Consider the following 12,826-nt stretch of genomic DNA (forward strand, 5'->3'; position numbering starts at 1 on the left):
GAAGTAAGCACCCTGTTAGAGGACTTTAAACAACCTATTAAGACTAGTTTGTTAAGAGATTTAACTGATTCACCTGTTAGAATGTCTGAGAAGTAATGGTCCTTTAGTTAGTGCTCTATTACTCAATGTCAAATCATCTTTATATTGACATGTATTTGATCCTTTCTAATCAAATGTATCTCTATTTTCCTCTGATTCCTTTCCTTTATTCTCCTTTATCTAATTTTGTAATGTAACTCAATTTAAAACACCTTAATCTCCATGAATGCTCTATTTACGCATGGAAAAATCACTTCAATTCTCCTTTTCATTATTAGAAAGTTTATATTTTGTCTTCCTTATGAAGACCTAGGTGAATTAGGGTTAGGTATGAATGAATGGTAGTGATTCACCAATATTGATGCTTAAACATTCTTTTTTTCTAATTGGGTGCATCTAATGCATAAGGATTTGAGTTAAGATTCATCCTTATCAACAAAGATCATAAATAACCACTTAAGTCAACTAAAAAATGGTTTACATAGTAGTTTGTGCCAATACAAACAACTATATCAAAACTATGTAACTCAGCACTTGAAGTCCTATATGTTTGTCATCAACTATAACTTCAATGTTGTTACTTGGCATCTAAATGACTTGGAATGCACTACTTGCCTAGCTCTTGAATCACTTAGCACATACTATCTACTCAGCATTAGAGTGACTCAACACTTGAGTGGTTCAGCACTCACTATTTACTTGGTACTTAATGTCTTATATGTTATGCTTGACATATGTTACTTGTTCGGTATGAACTAAGTTGGGGTAAAAGCACAGATCTTTGTCACCATTTATGATACAAAAACCTATTCTAGTCAAATCTCATTTCTCTATCAAAACTCAATTTTTTTCAAAAACTAAAAATACCCTTTTATAGATCTTAGATTCAATATTATCATTATATAAATTTTTGAGTGTTTTCATTAGTTATAATATGTTATAATCTCAAAATATTATAAGTCGATATTTCAACATTTTAGGAGATGCTCCCTCAAAAATGGAAGAAAAAAAAGTAAATCATATCAAAAAAATTTAAAAATTGTATTTATCTCTAGAGGAGAGAACCCTCTTCATGAATATGTAATTTTTTTCAAGAAGGTATAGATTTGATAGGGAAGTTTTGTCAAGAGGAAAATACTATTGGATTTTGATAAGGTCAAATTTGAGCACTTATAACAAAGAAAATATACTTCAAAAACAATTATTTCTTTTTTTGTTCACTAGCTATACATGTCATCTATAAGATATTTTCAAATTAGAACAAAAAAAGATGATTTGCATATACTTGTTTGATGGGAACTACATCCTATATTTTTTATAGTTAAAAAAGGGTCTTCAAAATAAAATAAAATGAATAAATTCTTGCTCAAAAAAATTATAAAAATTATAGGCATAAAATTTATCCAATTCTACACATTTCATTAGTTTACATCATCTTCATATTTTAAACACAAATACCATTTTTTTTTATCATTAACGTTGAACTATCACATTCTGATATCTCATTTCTTTATAAAATGTGACATAGGTTTGTGCTTTTACTCGTAGATGACTTGAGTGTATAGACACTCATTCAAAACTAATATGGGATCAACAATCTCCCCCTTTGACACGAGTGTAAAAAAAATTTGGTTATTGATTAATGATAGTATCCTTATGATCATGACATAGATAACCAGTATCTATTTGACTTCTTTACAAAAAATTCAAAATATGAAAATCTGGCGACACATGATTTATTAGTCGCACCTCAAAAATTCATAACTCTCTCTAAGTTGATTGTTCTATGCTATATTTTGTGTCTAATACATAATCTTTCTCGTTATTACTCACCCTTTGTCCTAACTTCCCCTTTATCCTTACTCCCCCTTTTTGACACTTATGTCAATGGTTTATACACTAATAGTGTGTTTTTCCAAAAATAGTTTGTGGATCTAAAGTATAATCTTTAGAGTTACATCCCAATTATCACAAACTACCTCCAATGACTTAATTTGGATGCCTAGCTTGATAGAGAGGTGTACTAAGCCCTGATGTTTGGAAAGATGTGAGTATTTCTTCATGAGAGTTTTAGCATGGGCTAGTTCCTCGTGCAATATATTTATGTGTGGATTCAATGTAGACTAGATGCATTTGACTTTTGCCCTGATGATGGTTTTATCTACTTGTAATGTTGCTAACTAACATTGGGAATTTAGAAGAGTGCTAAAGTTTTTCTCACTTTGGGCTAGGGACTTTGGTAGAGTTATGCCAGATGTGTACATAATGCTCTCCAAGTTTAGGATATGACTCCTAACTTCCCTTGTTAAAAGTGTTGTATTATTTAGTTTGGTATACAAAGAGAAAATAGTCTCTAGTATCTTCTTCACACTTCTTATTTTGGTTTCTAATTCAACTTATGTTAGTTCAATAGCACTTGATATATTTTAATAAACCTTATGTTGGAACTTTCTCTCAGACCATTTAAGTAATTTGACATTACATTCTAGGTGTTTGTCATTCATCTTCTCCACAATGCTAGTTAATTGTTCAATTATTGGTTATTTTCCTCTGAAGCCAATAGATCAAATTCATTAATGAAAATATCTTTGATATCAATCAAATGTTTCTTCTTCCTATGCTCCCATTTGAGAAATTTTTGATGCTTCTTCTTTTCTAGAGCTTCCTAGAGTATGCCCATGTACTCAATAGTAATAGTTGCATAGTCAAATTTGGGAAACTCAATGACTTCATCTAGGTTTACATCAATGATGTCACTTCAACTACCTTGGATGTACTTGGACTTGGCCTTGAGAATTGTAATGGTGTAACTTCTATGCTTGGCCTCTAAAGATCTTGACTAGGAGTGGCAAATTTTTGTAAAGTTACCAATGTTTGTATTGCTATTTGCTCCTTTGGATTTGTTGTCAAAATTGATTATTTAGGTGTGTCCTTTTGTTCCTGTGTATTATTAGTAACACCTTGATTATGTGTTGTAGGTGTAGGAGTATCTACCTAACCTATTTGAACTTGTGTTTCTTCATTCTTTTATGTCTCATCTTTCTACTCTCCATTTGTCTCACCCTTGTCATGTACACTATCCTATATAGTAACTAAGATAGGAGTACTTTGTGCCATTGTACTGATGGTAGGAGTAGATGTCTCCTTACTTTGATATACCACAAGGGGTAATGTTGGTTGTAACATTGTAAATTGAGGAGAGGCTAAAGGTGCTAGTATCTTTCTCAAGTAATCCTTTGTGAGGGGATTGATGTTCTGAGTGATAGAATTAGAAACATCCTTAATCTTTAGATTTTCACATTTTTTATTTACTTTATGTGGAGGATAGGTACTCGGTAGTAGTGTATATGGTAAACTCTATCCTATTTTTTTCTCATCCTTAGCTGGTACCTATGTGTCTACATTTGTTTTAGTGTCTTCCTCCTATGTAATTGGCTCAGTATCAACTGTGATCTCCTCTATTAATTATTGTTTCTCTTCTTTGTTCTCGCCCACCTCAATAGGTGTCTACATTATTATCTTGGGTTCTATCAAACCATACAATAATTTCCAAATTAAAGTGGTCTTTTATACAACATCCTCAATCTTGTTCTACAATATGTTGAATGCCTTGTATTTTGGTGTAAATTTTCCAATATTCATCTTCAATGCCTTGGCCATTGATTCCCTATCTAGTTTTATCATTACTCTAGAAAGTGTAGTCTCTCTAATTTGGCTTTCTATATTAAGACTATATTTCTATTTTTGCTCAACTCTATCAGATAATTCCTTTGGCAGAGTGTTGGAATTATCAATTGGAATTAAATGTTTCCATCAAGGTATAAATTGACTCCTCTACCTAGTCCATCTCAGCTTTTCCAAGTGCATCAAATTTAATATGTGAGAAACTAGATAAATGAGAATTGTTCTTTATATTCTCACATATATTGTCTATATCTAAAGAAGGAATATGAATTACCACTTGAAACTAGTTATTTTCATGAAATTTGATCTTTTCTTCATCATATTCAACTGGAGAAACATATTTTCTCCTCTACCTCTTCTAATATTCTTCACCCTTGCTAGCTCAACTAACTCTCTTCTCCTTTGGCTTGCTTACTTCTTGAGCCTTCTTTGTAGAAGCTCTTGTGCTTTCTCTTGTAGAGGGAACTATACGCTTAGGTTTTGTAACCATCCTTAGTTTGCTAGTAGTTGGTGTCTTATATTTCCTTTTCTTTTGCTTGGGTACATCATCAACTTCTTCTCTTTCAATACCTTCTTCAATTTCCACTTCTTCTACTTGGTCTTCTCCTCAAACTTGGTATAAGGCGAATGGTGCTTGAGCTAATATATCCTCTTCTTCTTTATCTTCTTCATCTACTCCACCAAATTTCTCTTTTAACTTCTTCACAATTTTTTTTTTTTTCCTAATGACTGAGGTAGTCTTCAAATCCATTTTTATCTTGGATTTGGCCACATAATAGTTTCCAAAGGAAGTAGCCTTAGCATGTACATCTTCTACAAGTAATGTTGTTATTTCTATAGAGGCTTCATCAACATTGATTTCATTGCCTAATGGCCTTAGCCACCTAACCCTTGGAACAATAGCTTGAAAACAATTATAATTAGTATCAACTAGAAAGAAAATATCATTAAAATGCTTCTCAACTAGTAAAACTAGTACCATCAATCTCCTTTTCATTGATTGTTTGAAGTCCTCAAAATAGCTGGTCATAACTGACTCAAAATTGTCACCTAGTTTCTCACTGAATTCACCTATTTGCACTATAATAGATCTATTTGTCGTCCAAGACACTTTAAAAAATTTGGGGAATGAATTTTGTACATAAAAGAACATACATAAAAGTATTGAGCCAAATTTATATTCTACACTTTTGGTCTTCCTTATATCTCCCAAGTTTTCTGATAATTGTTGCATTTGCAACTCGACAAGGTCATAGTAATGATCCTTCTTTACTATCTCATAGCCCATGTGAACATCAATACATGGTACACTATTGAGCCTACTTGATTGATAGAATTTATGTGCTCTTATCCTCACTACAAATGCAATTAGTGGATCTAAAATAGTATCAATTGTCATCCCTCATTTGTTCCACACTACACCTTTATTCTTTTTAATGACCTCTTTAGATTCACTTCCCATTGCTTTAGGTCAATCAAATGTTGGATAGGTCATGTTACTCAATGGACAATTTTCTGGTGATATTCACTTGTCCATTATCTAACAAAAAAGAACTATCATGAATTCTAGTTAGGACTATCTTAATCCATTTAGTCTTGAAATCATTTAGAAAATCTAGGGGATGGGTCAACTCTTTCCTTTCTATGATTTTTAATTCATCCTTCAATGCTCTCATTTCACATAATTTTCTATAGGTTTCTCTAATTTCTATCTCCTATGCTACCATCCTTAAATATATAACATCATCTCATGTCTTGAATCATCAAAACTCAAGGTGGTATCATCGATAACACAATTGATGGATCTTTCTTGTAAGCATTATAAGGTATGGATTTAAAGTTTGGTTGTCTGATCTCATTACTTATCAATTCCACATTCAAAACTTCTTTACCCTATTTAATCTTAGTAGCTCAAGAGCTAGATGCCATAATTTAAACAAGGGCTTGCAAAAATTTAAACTTTGTAGCTTGGTACATGATAAATACCTTTGTGGATCTGTTGTTATGGTGTCAAGTAGCTATTGAATTAAGCTTGCAAACACTAGTGTGATCTCTTTAAATTTTTCCTTTTCTCTCCTTGTGCTCTTTGTCAAATTCAAATGATGTCAAATGAGTGGAAATCAATTATATAGACCTTGCATTTAACTCTTTCTACTTACACAACTTTAAGCTTGTCTTCAATAAAGAATTTGACTTACTCAACTTCCATGAAGCTCCCATTTCACTCAAAACCCATTATAAACTTACTCAATACTAAAAATTGTGATAGCTTGGCATCAAATAATATTTCACTCAACAACCATAGTGAAACTTTTCATGCTCGGTAGTAACATGAAAACTAGAAAAACTAAAAGATTTCTTCTAGATTCTTAACAACACTTTATATATTTATTCATGAATATGTAATCTTTTCAAAACTAAATCCTTGGAACTAATGTAAAGTATATCCTCATAGATATCAGTCCAACTTACCTCTTGATGTCTTAATTGGAGGAGGTGTGATCACCTGACCCATTAGGTGAAGTGATCCCTTCTACAATTGATGTGTTACAATCTTCCTTTCTCTTACATGTCTTTTTCATTTCATCTCTAATATTCTCAACATGTTCCTTTTCTTTTCCTTTGTTGAACTCACTATTTTGTGCCTTTGAGCCTGTTGGATAATTTCTACTTATGTGACTAGTTTTCAAATAGGTAAAACATGTGGTTTGACTCTACCATTTGTTGTTGTTACTTTTGAAATGTGTTCTTATTCTATTTTCAAAAACATGTCCATACTCCTAGTATTAATGACAACTATTCCTTGCATTATAATCCCAAGTATAACAGTTTTCATTATTTTTTAACTTTGTCTTCTTGTTTGATGACCATTTAGGCTTGGATCTGCATTTATATGCTCTATGTCCATACTCCTGATAGTTATAATATTATCCTTCAAATCTTTTTATGCTTGAGGTCTTGGTTTTACATTCTTGTGCCTGATATCCTTAATTCTTGCATTTATGACAGTGACTCATGAATTTCTTCTTAGGATTTTGATTTGTACTCTTGCTCTTGCAAACATTAGCAGTACGATCTATCTTACCACAATTATGACAAGTAGGTTTGGATTTCTTACCTTTTTTATTTCTCTCTTCACCACTTTTTGATGATTCTCCTTCTTCAATACTAGTGTATCCCAATCTAGAAGTATCACCATTGGATCTAGGGGATCTCATCAATTCTTCAAAGTATTTGATGGCTTCACTAGGTTTGTTGAAACTATTAGGAAACTTATTTTCTCCTTTTAGATCATTTCTCAATTTTCATTGTGCAAGTTTAGTTTTGTGATCTCAATATCCTTTACATTTACTTCATGAATTGTAGTCATCATTTGACTCAAGGTGTTGAATTGCATGTTGGAAATTCTAGTTATGTTTGATTTTTTCTCTTATAGTCTATTGGTTAAAATCCTTTTGTCATCTTCAATCATGACATTTTCCTCTTTATCTTTCTTTTTAAGCTTGGTCACTTCACATAGTAATACTAATTAGATCTCTTGTTCTCTCTTTATATTTCTAACCTCTTCAGTGATCTCTTTAACTCATCTCTTACTTCATTTAGCTGATGTAGGGCAAGTTGTATTTAATGTAGGATGGCTCTAATACCACTAACAAAGGGCCACAACACCCTACCAACTCACAACCAGTAATGCAACAATATTAAGACAATTTTATTATACTTGAAAATCCAATAGCAATTATAATAACATGTCTGCAAGATCTGTCAAGATCCAATCCAAACCCAAGCTAGTCCAGATCCACACTCTGGTAGAAACCTCTGAGATCTCAACTTGTGCTCACAAGACACCAAGTAACCTCCTTGTTTCTAAATCACAGTCACTAGCTCTTCTCCAACTTATCCAAGATCCAAGTGTAAACTGCCTCACATTCGACACTCTGTCTACACTCACAACTCCACCACAATCCTACTATAAACTGCCTCACATTTGGCACTTTTTCCATAGACTCAAGAAAACTCACTCTTCACTTCCTCCTTCCTTTCACACCTTGAAGCCTTCCAAGCTTTCCAGGCTTCACCTTCCACAACTTTCACCTTTCCAAGCTTTCCTTCCAAAGCTTTCACCTTTCCAAGCTTCTACTTCTCGAGCTTCTCCTTCTCAAGCTTCTCCTTGAGCTTCCACTTCTCAAGCTACTCCTTGAGCTTTCACCTTCTTCTCGACCTTGATTTAGAAATGATCATATGCCTTGCTTAAATAGGCACTTACCACCCCATGCATGACTTATCCAAAACCTTATAGAATTCCTCCACAACCTTCTACAACTTCCACAACTTCCACAACCTTCTACAACTTCCACAACTTTCTACAATATTCATAACTTTCTAGAATTCTACCCACACACCTTGATAAATGGAATGACAACCATTTATTTTTTATTTTTTTTCTATTATGCCACCTATGCACCTTGAAAATAGAAATCCTCTTTTTCTTTCTTTTCTCTTTTTCCCCTTTATTATTTTTTTATTATTTCTCCTCTAATTTTTGTCACTTCCTCTATCCTCCAAATTTTTTTGTTTTTTTTTTTTTTCCATTTTTTTTTCAATAATTTCCCGTGCAAGATGCTCCTACATCAGTATTTCAATTTTCTAGTTCTCAATAGTCTTTCCCAATTTGTAGACTTCCATCTCCAACATCTTTCCTCAAAGATAGAAAGATTTTCTTTTAGAGACCTATTTCTCTAATACCAATTGTTGAAAATACAATAGGAAAGTAAACTCTGAGAGGGTAAGATGGTGAATCAACACTTTAAACTTTAAAACCTCTAAAACTATTCACCACAAATCCATCTCACAATCTATGCATATAAACTAAAATACCAAATTAAGCATATACATCCATATCATGAAAGTAAAATATTCCACACATTCATGACAAAGATATTTTGTTACCCAAAAACTCTCCAAGGAGAAGGTAAAAATAAGGTGGGGATGACACCCGTAGATCTTCTCTACTGTAGTATAAAGTGTATCCAATGAAGGTTACAATGTTTGACCATGAAACATGAACTACCATCTGAAAGGTCTACCCTATAAAAGCTATTAAACACCCTACTAAAAGTGTGCCTAGTAAAATACTTTAGCTTATAATGAAGTAAGTACCCTATTAGAGGATTTACAATAACCTATTAAGTCTACTTTATTAAGAGATTTAACTTATCAACTTGTTAGAATATCTCAACAGTGATCCTTCAGTTACCACTCTATTGCTTGATGTTAGATCACCTCTATATTGAAGTGTATTTGATCATTTCTAATTAGATGTATCTCTATTGTCCTCTAGTTCCTTTCCTCTATTCTCCTTTAACTGATTCTACAATGTAACTCAATTCATAACACCTTAATCACAATAAATGCTCTATCTGTACATGCAAAACTCAATTCAATTATAATTTGCATTATTAGAAATTTGAGGGTTCATCTTCCTTTAAAAGACCTAGGTGATTTAGGGTTAGGTATGAATCAATAGTAGTGATTCACCCATATTGATTCTTAAACCTTCCCTTTTTCTAATTGGATGCATGTAATGCATAGGGATTCACAATTAAAATTCATCCTTATTGACAACGTTCATAAATCCATACTTAAGTTAGCTTAAAAATAGTTTACATAGTAGTTTGTGCCAATACAAACAACTTTATTAAAATTGTATAGCTCGACACTTGAAGTCCTTGATTCTTAGCTTTAATTTTAACCTCAATATTGTCACTTAGCATCTAAGTGACTCAGCATGTACTACTTTCTCGACACTTGAATCACTCAGTGCATAATATCCACACATCATTTGAGTAACTCAGCACTTGAGTGACTCAACACTAATTATTTACTTATCATACAATGTCTTACACGTTATGCTTGACATATCTTACTTGTTTGGTATGAATTAGGTAGATGATAGAAGTGTATAGATACTCATTAATTAAAACCAATCTATGATCAACATGAAGTTACTATTAATTCATGATGTTAGATCCTTTTATCACTTTTTAATTCAAGAATTAGGAACACTAGAGCTAAATCAAGAATATGAGGCATTTCTTATGGACAAAAACCTCAAACTCAAGCACAAAACTTGGAAGTGAAGGGTTTAACTCATATTATGCATATGACAAAGAATTTTTAAATCAAGTGGATTAGGTTTATCTTGTGCCTTGTTCATGATATGCAATTCTGGCTCAACCAACCCATAAATATCATGAAGAAAATTATTCATAGAATTACCAAGTTTATCATGCTTGATAAAGCCAAGATAACAAAACCCTAGGTCAAGTTGAGTTGGCAAAGAAGATTCTTATTGAGTGTGATGGTAAAGGAATGAAGTAAAATGGTATCACTAATATGGAAATTAAGTTTGGTAATTCATGTGATTACACATAAGATTTATAGTTCTAGCTAACCAAACACTATTCAGTGTGTAGCTATGGACTTGGTTTAGAAGGTAGTCAAGAACAATCTTTCTTTTGATCTCATTGAGTTGTAGCTAAACTAGTTGAGAAAAACTATGGAAAGCATTTGGGTATTAAAGATAAATCCATTGATCATGGATGCATATTTTAAAACTTTCAAGGAAAGGATGTAAAGAAGATTCAAAATTCCTAATAAACTACTATAAGACTATGAACAAGACATATGTTCTATTGTATATTGTGTTAATATACATAATCAAGAAGTCACAGCTAGAGTTATGTGGATAAGACCTATTACCTATGATGTAAATATTGATGATACTAAAGAGACCATTGAGGCTCTTTTCAATGAGCCTATGGACTCAAAATAACCTTTTTTGGAACTTAGCAAGAAACTAAAACTAGTATTTCACTTGAGATTAAGATTCCTCAAATTCCAAAGAGAGGAAGGAAAAAGGTAGATAAGATTGAGAAGGAGAATATGAAATTAGGTTCCCCTCTTCTGCTTACAAAAGGTAAGGGTGATGGTATTATAGAAGAAGAAGAAGTAGAGAAACATAAATAAGGATAAGAAACAAAAGAAGAACCACCTAAGAAATAGGGTAAATCTACATCAAGGAGAGCTACAAGGTCAACTCCTACTTTTACCACTAGCAAACCCAAAAAATCAAGGAAGAAGCTCAAAATTGAATATAAAGAAGAAGAAAATCATATATCATTCAAAAGGTCAAATCCAACCTTTGAAGAAATACTAAATTGACTCAAAGAAGGTGGAGGTATGGCAGATTTTGAAATTCGTAAATATGAGACAAGATATAAAGAGGAGAAGATATAGATAGAAGACACCTTAGTAGAAAAGATAGCCAAATGGAAATACTTTCCAAGTGAATTAAGAACACAAATTCTTGATATTCTACTTAAGGTAGTATCACTATAATGGGATAATGTAGTAATGGTTTCTAGGGATATCCATGATAAAAACATTGAGGAAGCTACTACCAAAGCTATTAGACAAAAAAGTGAAGGAGGCATTGAAAAATAATAAATAAAATTGAAATTTTAATTTAAATGCATTCTCAATTTTGTCAAAATATATGTAATTTATTTTGCAATCTAATACAAATGCATGGAGACACATTTATGGATTGAATTTTTTAAAGGCCATTTAGGAAGTAGTACAAATAGATGATGTGAATGATGGTGAAGAGGACAAGGAAGATCTAACAATGAGTTAGGATCTACCTGAAACTCATAATACTAAAGATTTAGATCTAGAAAAGATTGCAATATAGGTAATGACATCCCTCCCTAACTCTTTAAGAAAATCCTTAGTGATGTCAAGCTCAAAGAAGGGTACATCTAAGTCTTATATCATTGGGTTAAACATGGTTCAACCAAGTTCTTGAGCAATTGGTTGTTGGATTTGTCTAACTAAGTTTAGAGATGAGTATTGTTAGGAATACTTCATCTACTGAGCTATAGGCTCCACGCATCTTAGAATCAAGTCACACCAAGTTAGAGAAAGGTATTGTAAATACTTCTACGATTCTTGTCATTTTCCTAATCAGTCATGTTGTTACTATTGCAAGATATTCCACACCAAGTGCAATGATAGGTTAAGTCAAGCCTCAAAAAAGCACTAAAGGTATGAGTAAAGGTAAGGAAATCATTCCTTCACCTATTCCAAAGGAAAAACAAAAAAAGGTAGAATTTTCTATTGATGAAGTTTATCTAGATGAAGACATAATATTTCCTAATTAGGATCTCTATAATCTTACTCCTAATAAAATGGACACTCTTGGAGAAAATTGGAAGGAAAATCCAAACAAACAAAACTTATAGTAGAGAAGAAGAAAAGAAATCAGGTTTTGGAAAACATCAATGGTATATTTCTTGATGCACTGAGTACTCAAATTGTTGAAAAGAACTCTATCTTAGACCAACTTGTTGACATAGTCCACAAGTTCAATGAAGATTTGAATAGTCAAGAGAAGCTACTACATAGGGTAGAAATAAAATTTGAGAATAAGGTTTTGGAAAATGCAGCAAATAAGATTGTCATAGACCAACTAGAATTATTGGCTATTCTTATTTATTTTGAAAGTACTATTAATAATGTTGTTTCCTTGTTTGTAAAATTAAGTGATACCACAAATTTTAGCATAGGAATCAAAGAAAAGTTATCAAAGATTGATACTGATCTAAAGGAAAGTGCAAATCACTTGTAAATTGACCCTAGTACTAGCTCAATACATTTTGTTAAGATAAGGTATTTGATGGGCTTCTAGGTAGATTTATTGAGAGAAGAAGCAAGGATTAGGGCTACACTATCAGATATTCAGAGTTTAATAATTCCTAACATGAATGTATTGTAGAAATACATTATTCATACCAAAACATTAATCCATCATAACAACTTTTCTATTGCTGATCATAAGATGGAGCTATCAACTAAAGTTTAGATAGCTTACATACTTCTCAAATTTTGCTAGAAAATTGGGACAAAACCATGACTCTAATTTTGAAGGTACATAGTGATTTCCTCTCACACATTGGTATTATCTTTTAAATATGTATTTTTTTGGAATTTGTGTCAAAAACAAGGTGGAAATATAGTTATATAATACATCATGTGAAGA

Source organism: Cupressus sempervirens, chromosome 7, assembly GCF_028749045.1.
Source record: "Cupressus sempervirens isolate cs-2001-9-10 chromosome 7, ASM2874904v1, whole genome shotgun sequence".
In the NCBI taxonomy this organism is placed as follows: domain Eukaryota; kingdom Viridiplantae; phylum Streptophyta; class Pinopsida; order Cupressales; family Cupressaceae; genus Cupressus; species Cupressus sempervirens.